Here is a 7,610-nt window from a genome sequence, read left to right on the forward strand (position 1 = left end):
AGGTATTATTATCTCTTTGCCTTATAGTAATTTTTACAGTGTTACACAGTATTAACAGAAACACACTGGATTTAAAGTATTTTTAGTTGCCACAGTTTAGCTTGTAACCTTAGTGTAATTGGTTTTGCCCTCATGTTTCGAGTATTTTCCTTTTTTTCTCTCCTTTCCATGTTTCGCCTCTCTTTGTCTTCTTGTTTCTCTGCAACTTTATTCTTTTCTGCTTTTTTCTTAATTTAAAGGTTATTCCTTCACATGCTTCTGTGCTATTACTTCCTCTCTTTGTTCTCTTCACACCCACTTTAGCGTCTGATTCAGTTCACCTGAGCCTTATTAACATTCTCCCTAGTGTGTAATCTGCGTGTTTTCCGTCAATCTTTTCCATTGATCTTTTCCATATCATCATGTGATCTACCTGTTTATTCCTGGTTATTTGCTTTCCTGGTTTCCTTGTTCCCTTTCTGGAAACTCTGCGAGACACTTGAGAGTTCTGCATGTTCCTGCAGAGCCTTTTGTTCTGTATTTTTCTCTAAGTCATTAAAGAACATTTTATTTGACTGCCTGCTTGTTGGTCCCTTTTAATGTTCTGCATGGGGACCATTAAAGAACCTTACCTTAAAGAACTGGTAATAAAGTCCATTGTAGCAACTATAATGCCTGCTTTTAAAACGTATATGTGCACTGACGTTCAGCATATGTCGGAACTAATTTAAAACTCTGATACTGTGCAGTGTTCTGTGTGTACATCTGTTTAACCCCTTCAATTCCACACCACAGCACTACACAGTAATCCTCTCACTGGTACACAAACACAGACACACACGCATGCGGGCAACATGTGTGTGATACAGACTTTGGTACAGGTTGGCTTTGAAAAGCACCCCTTTACAAATGGGTCAGTGAGTCCACCTGCACTCATCTCACAGTAACATATACATATATTTGCATATCCATTTAGGGTTTTTAGTGGAGGATAATAAATGTGTTTTACCATATGGGGCCAAAAGAAACTCATATATAATGTAAAATCACATCACCACATTTGCATATTTGTTCGAAAAATGCTAAAATTCACACACTGGTTCATTGAAGGGTCACAAAACATGCATGTACACGCACACACTCTCTCCCTCTGTTGCTCTCATAAACATAAAGCACCAACACATACACACAGGCAGACATCTCTCACTCGATCAGTTTCCCTCCCTCTCCCCCGAGTGGCTATAGTGTGGTTTTTCCCTTTTTTTTCTCCTTTTCGTTCGGTTTTTTTTTTTGTCTTTGTTGAAATAATTGCAGCGATTTTCAAGACCGTTGCCATGGCAACGCAGAGGTTGATGCGTGTTGACAGAATCTGTTGCAGGGCGACCGAGAGACTGAAAATGGGAGATAAGAGGTGGGAGGAGAAGTGATGAGTGGCGTGTATGCGTGCGCGTGCATGTGTGTGTGTGTATGTGTGCGTGTGTGTGCACTTGTGTGTGTGGAGCTGATGATGGTGTTGGCGGTATTAGTGCTTCAGTCCATATGATGAATGGAGACGAGCAGTATGGGACATCTAGAACGAGCCTCAAGATCAGGAATGAACAGTTATGCGTGTATGAGAGAAGAGCTGGTGGTGGGGGTGGGGGTTGGGGGGAGGAAGGGGGTGCTATTTTAGTCTGGGCGTTGTCATGGAAACTGCAGCCTCACTACAAATGGAGACATCCAGAACACATGGATCGTCAAACAAATGGCGTGCGTAAGGCTCAGCGTGAAGCTACGCCATGGCTGTGCGACACTATGCCATCTGAGTCGAACCCACCCCCACCCACACAGACACCCACACCCCTCTGCAGCCTGATAACAGTGGCGTCTTCTTCATCGCAGAGACTGAATATCAATGGGAGGGTGGTGGTAGTGTGTGTGGTGTGTGTGTGTGTGGGGGGGGGGGTAGCTTTTAGGGGCCAGAGGAGATGGACAAACGGTTGGAGTCACTAAGTGAGTCAGGAGTCTCAGTGACAGGCAATGGTGTCCATTCAGTGAGTCGCAGCCCCTCTCTGTCTGTCTTTTAATTAACAGTCTTCCCTCCACTCCTCTGCTCTTGTCTCTTCTTCTGTCTGCCCCTTAACTCTCCGTCTCTCTCCCATCCTCTCCCTCTTCCTCTCTGCCTCTATCTCCCCCCTACCCCTCCTCCATCCCCCTCTCTGAAGGACGGAGGTATTCCCACATTTCTCCGTTGCTATAGCAACACTGCAGCGAGAACAGGAAAGAGAGGACGCAGGCAGGCAGGCAGAGACGAGGGGGGGGGGGGGGGTGCAGGGAGGGTGGAGACACGGTGAGGAGTTGGGGTAGAGAGGATGAGAAGGAGGGGTGTGGAAGCGGCCTAAGATGAGGGGATGTGTGAACAATGCTAATGCTAATGGTAGCAGCAGCAGCAGCAGCAGCAGCAGCAGCAGCAGCAGTAGAGCAGCCAAGTGATGGTGAATTCCCCTCTCGTCATGCTGGGTGCAGACTCACATGCCACAGTCTCATTTGCATAAATGTCACTGAGAATCTATTTTCTCTGTATGTTTCTTATGATCACTGATGTCGTGCACAAAATGATACTTGAAGACCATTTGGTCGTTTGATTCCTTTTTTCTTTCTTTCTTTTTTATCTATAAAAGTTGCCTCTAGTTTCAATCATTTCTCAGGCATTGTTAAGAAGAAAAAGGAAACAGACTAGAATCCTACCCGTGGTATCTAGCTGGCAATGTGGATCCAAACTGCTACATGCTTATTTCACTGTGATTCAATCAGCATAAACTGGTGCAGGTCAAACGACCCATTAGACAAAGATGTATCTGTGTAGATCACGCACAGAAGCCATGGGAAGACCACAGCTATTTCGTATCGATGTCATCATCCCCTTCAATCAGAACAGAACACAATCTCATTATCTCTTCATATATATCGTAAGCCAACAGAACAAAGCAGTGTTGCATCAATTTCCCAATATGTAAAGATGTGAAGCAAGCAGCAAAGCTCATGTGGCCTGCAAACAAGCGCCCACATCCTTCCCTTTCCTCTATAAACTTTTGACTGCTTGTGCAAAACTCAGTAGATCAGCCCCAAGTGAAACAAATATATCATATCAAATATGTATCGTGTAACCCACAAACACGTATGACTGCTTAGGCTGTTAGGTACCTGGAGTACTCTGCTGCATGTCAACAACCTGGCTGTCTACTCAGTCAGTAACTCTTGTTGTCAATATTCTTAACCCCCTCAGGACAAAAACGTCCATCTTTAGGAAAAACAGAGAATAAGCAAAATGGGTGGGAGGGCATCTAAAAATCTGGAGAGGTAAGTTTATTCTATTCTCCATGAATCATCTTTTTAAATACCAAGAAAAATCCCATGTTTTTCATACAAATAAAAAGACAATCCACCTTTTCTTTTCATGCACACACACATTTTCCTCTGAATATATTTCAAGTTTAGAAAACACTTTGTTAATATCAGATAGAAACACATTTTGATAGCACACAATGTCACAATTGTGCTTACATCATTTATCTTGGAGTCAGAGTGACTTGGGAATCTCTTTAGGCATTTTAGAAAAGAATACAAAAACTGGACAAACAACTGGTCAGTGTCAAAAATATCTTCAATACAAATTAAATTTAAAAAAATACAATTTCTGACAAATTAACTTACAAGGAAATTAATATTTATATTATATATTACTATGTAAATAATGTATTATGTTCATTACTTATATTCACCACCCACTAACTCTCACAAAAGTCAGTATATCCTTCATTAGAGATATTACAGTCTTTTACATTTTGATCACCACATCATATTTTTGGTACACATGTAAGTATCTGTTTATATCTGTGGGCATCAATGATATCAATTTTGCCTGTCTATGGAGAAATGTTCTGCTATTAAATTATTGTTTTCATTTTACTATTTGTGTAATCAAACTTCAAATCATAACCCCCTTTTCTGAAAAAATGGGGCTGATGACCAGTTTAAAAATTTTTTTCACGCATGCTGACTAAACAAAAGCTAGCCCATCAAAAGGGATCCTCAAAATTGCCAGGCCCAAAGTTGGTACTACTGCAAGAAATGCACCAAACTAGAACAGGCTCTGCACCAGCACAATGTCACTGTCAAATATACTACAATGTTCAACACAACTGGCTTGACAATACCCCAAACCTCAGCTGGCTGAATGGATTTTAATGTGTGTCCTGTTTCCTAGCAGCTTTCAGCAGTGTAAAACAGATTAAGCAGCAGATTAGAATCAAGAATAAAAACATTTAGACATTTTATGAATAACAAAATTAATACATGTACATTCTAGTGGCAATGCAACTGAAAACATTCTTTAAACAAAAGAATCTGTGAAAAGGTGACCATTCGAACAGAAACTCACTATATAAACTGAGGTTGTGTATTCAGTATAATTTATCACAGTGATTTATCCAGGTAAAAAGAGAGCCGCTTTCATAACACAAAGAACTCTGACTTTAAGCTCGACAAAGCTTCCTAACCTACTGGTTCTTTAGGCAGCTCCCTAACATGAGAAGAGCACAAATCTGAGAAAACTGTGTTGTTTGTTGTTCTTCTACAAGCTTAGCCCACACGTGTGTAATCACTTTGCTGGAATGGCTATGGATAAGCAGACTTGGTCACATGTGTGCTGCTGCACTGTTATATTGTTGGGCATTTATTATCATTTCTTCCACTGTTTTAGAGATCAAATACTCAGGCCACTTTGTTGCTTAACATTAAGATGGATCTGTTTTGACTGTGCTTGTCAGTTGGGCTTTCTGTCTAGTGTTTGCATTTTCTCCCTCAGCTTGCTTAGATGTTATGTCTTCTTTTATAACTCCAAAGTTACATGTTGTAGGTGATTCAGTGTTGCTAAATTGGCAGTATAGTATTAGTGTAAGCAAGGTCCAAGTTGTTATCTCAGAGATGACAACCTGTCCAGACATGTCCATTGTCACCTGGGTTGTCACAATCAACATAATAATAATAATTATTAGATAATATACCGTATTTTATGCTAAAAATAAAACTAGGATTCAAGGACATAGTTACAAGTTTAGCTTTAAACTCAAACTTTAAACAGGGAAACAATTTACGGTAATTGTATACATCATTTGCCACAAACACTGAATGTTTTTTAAGTGCATAATTGTGCATAACAATTATGTATAAAAATATGTAATGATAAATGAGTGTACATCAAGTATCAGCTGAGCTATTTCTTACTCTTGCTAACTAAGCTAGCTTTGTAGGGCTAACCACTGCTACAATGTGTAATTTTTCCACTTTTGAAAAAAAAATTAAGTATGAATTCAAAGATTTAGAAATTATTCACCTAATTCATGAGCAGTGGAGTAGCAGGTGAGCTGATTTTACCTTTGGACAGGAGATCCAAAATACCTTTCCCTGGCTCATGTCAAGTTGTTGTGCTAAGCTATCTGCTTGCTAGCTGTAGCTTCATATTTTGCTCCTTCAGTGGCTTGAGTGCTAGAGCTGAATATCTGAATACCACTACAGCATCAAAGTAGGCTAAAAGTCTCTACATAATTCATAGTGCTATTAAATGCATAGAGTGCCACAACATTAACAAGGCAAAGTAGAGGCATTGCCCCTACCTGCAGTTATGGCAAATCAATATTCAAGTAAGTGTAATAATCTAATAACAACATTAGCTCCACTGCCTGAAAAATGTGTTAGTATGTGGGAGTGAATGCACTGGGGAACAATTTACTACAGATCTTCTTCCAGTAAATATACAGGACGTGTCAGTTTATGATGTATGCTGGAAAGAGAATATTAATAGGAAAGTAATTACTTTAAACCTCCTCACCCACCATATACCTTCCCTACAGTGTAACAAACACTGGTGAGGTCTCTTTGTGTTATATTGTGGTAGCACATAACATGATTATAGAGCAATATAACAAAGCCTGCTTTGTGTTTTTTCAAAGAGGCTATTTCAGATTGTCATTTGGATTCATCACCAAGAGATATTTTTGTCTCTGACCTAATACAGAAAATTAGACTCTAAAATGGTCTGATGTGTTATTAATAATAGTCAGATTTCCACAGCACCTTTATATTATTTTTACATCTTGAACAGGCCTACCTCATATACATTATTTTATATATAAAACAGTCATTAATAATACTAATTTTAATAAAAGTATTTGCGCATGAGTAAAAACGACTTAGAACACATGCAAACCAGACATAAGTCGCCATCAGCCTAATTCCCCACAAACATACAGCAGCGACTCTATTTCCAAACCCATTTGGCAATATTCAGTGGAGAGAAAGATATACAGCTTTTTTTTCCGGGTGACAAGTCTTGTTGGTCAGGTTGAGTGTTTTATCCCCAGTAGAGGAAAAGAACTGTCTGGGGTTACAAGGGCTCCTGAGTGCTTGCAAGTTACACGAGATGGCTATACATGTCTAGCAAAAAGAGTCTCCCTATGGTATGTTTGTTTATCTTCTATACCTGGATTAATAATTGAGTTCTTTTGGGTGAAAAAGGAAACTGTATCAACAAACAAAAAAGATCTGCTCAATGCTTCTTAATGATGCTGACGGGGTCTAAATATAGACCAAAATAAAAGCAAAGCACTGTATGTTCACTACAGTATAAGAAAGCCCTCAAAGTACATCAGTAGTAAGCACATACTTTCATGTAACAGTCAAAAAATGAATCTTTAAAGAGCAGACTTTAAATCAAAGGGCCACTGGTTTCCTTTTACCTGTCTTGCACAAACTATACCCAAGTGGGTCAATGTCACATTTTTCTCATAATTCCATACTGCTTTTCTCATGCTTCCTTAGCCAGAGTTAAGCCTGACAGTAGTTAGTGAATCTTCACAATACAATGAATAAATAGGTCATAGGTTGTACTTTTTCACACATTCATATCGAACACTATACTCTCGTGTTTTACGCATGCATTTTTCACTTCAACCTTTAAAGTGTGAAGAAATAAAAAGGCCTTTGCATTTCCATGGCTCCTCGATGCAGCCCACAGACTCTGACACCACTGCTTCGCAGTGGAGTTTATGTTGTGTCAGGTTCCCCACAGATTCTGCAGTCTGTCTGTGGGCCAGGGGAGCTGGGGGAATCCCTGGAGAAACACACAGCTGGGAGGTTATTGAATTTGAAGGGAGAAGACATCGAAAGGGAAGAGGAGAGGATAGTGCAGGCACAGTGGATTTATAGGAAATGACTGCTCTACAACTGTGCAAAGGAGATGTGATTGCACAGGGAGAATTTTGCAAACAGAAATCAGGTTTTCCTCTTTCCCTTTTAATAGAAAGCACAGTTTAAAATTACAAGTGGAGATTTTTGTTGATATATAAACCTCCTGTGGACTGTGGTTGTTTCTTGCTGCAAGGGATGAAACCGGTATTTTTAAATTCCACCTTTGCTAATTTAAATGTACCCCTCTTGCATTACATTATATGCACGCCAAGATCACAGAATGCTAAAAATGTATTCGCTTTTGAGCATTTCTCTTTCATCTTCGGCACATTTTAATGCATTCTTTTCTGCAGCATACACACTCTTTTCTCGCTCTCACACCCCCCTCGCTCCATGTGAGTATT

The sequence above is a fragment of the Pelmatolapia mariae genome, linkage group LG8, assembly GCF_036321145.2.
Source record: "Pelmatolapia mariae isolate MD_Pm_ZW linkage group LG8, Pm_UMD_F_2, whole genome shotgun sequence".
NCBI classification, from domain to species: domain Eukaryota; kingdom Metazoa; phylum Chordata; class Actinopteri; order Cichliformes; family Cichlidae; genus Pelmatolapia; species Pelmatolapia mariae.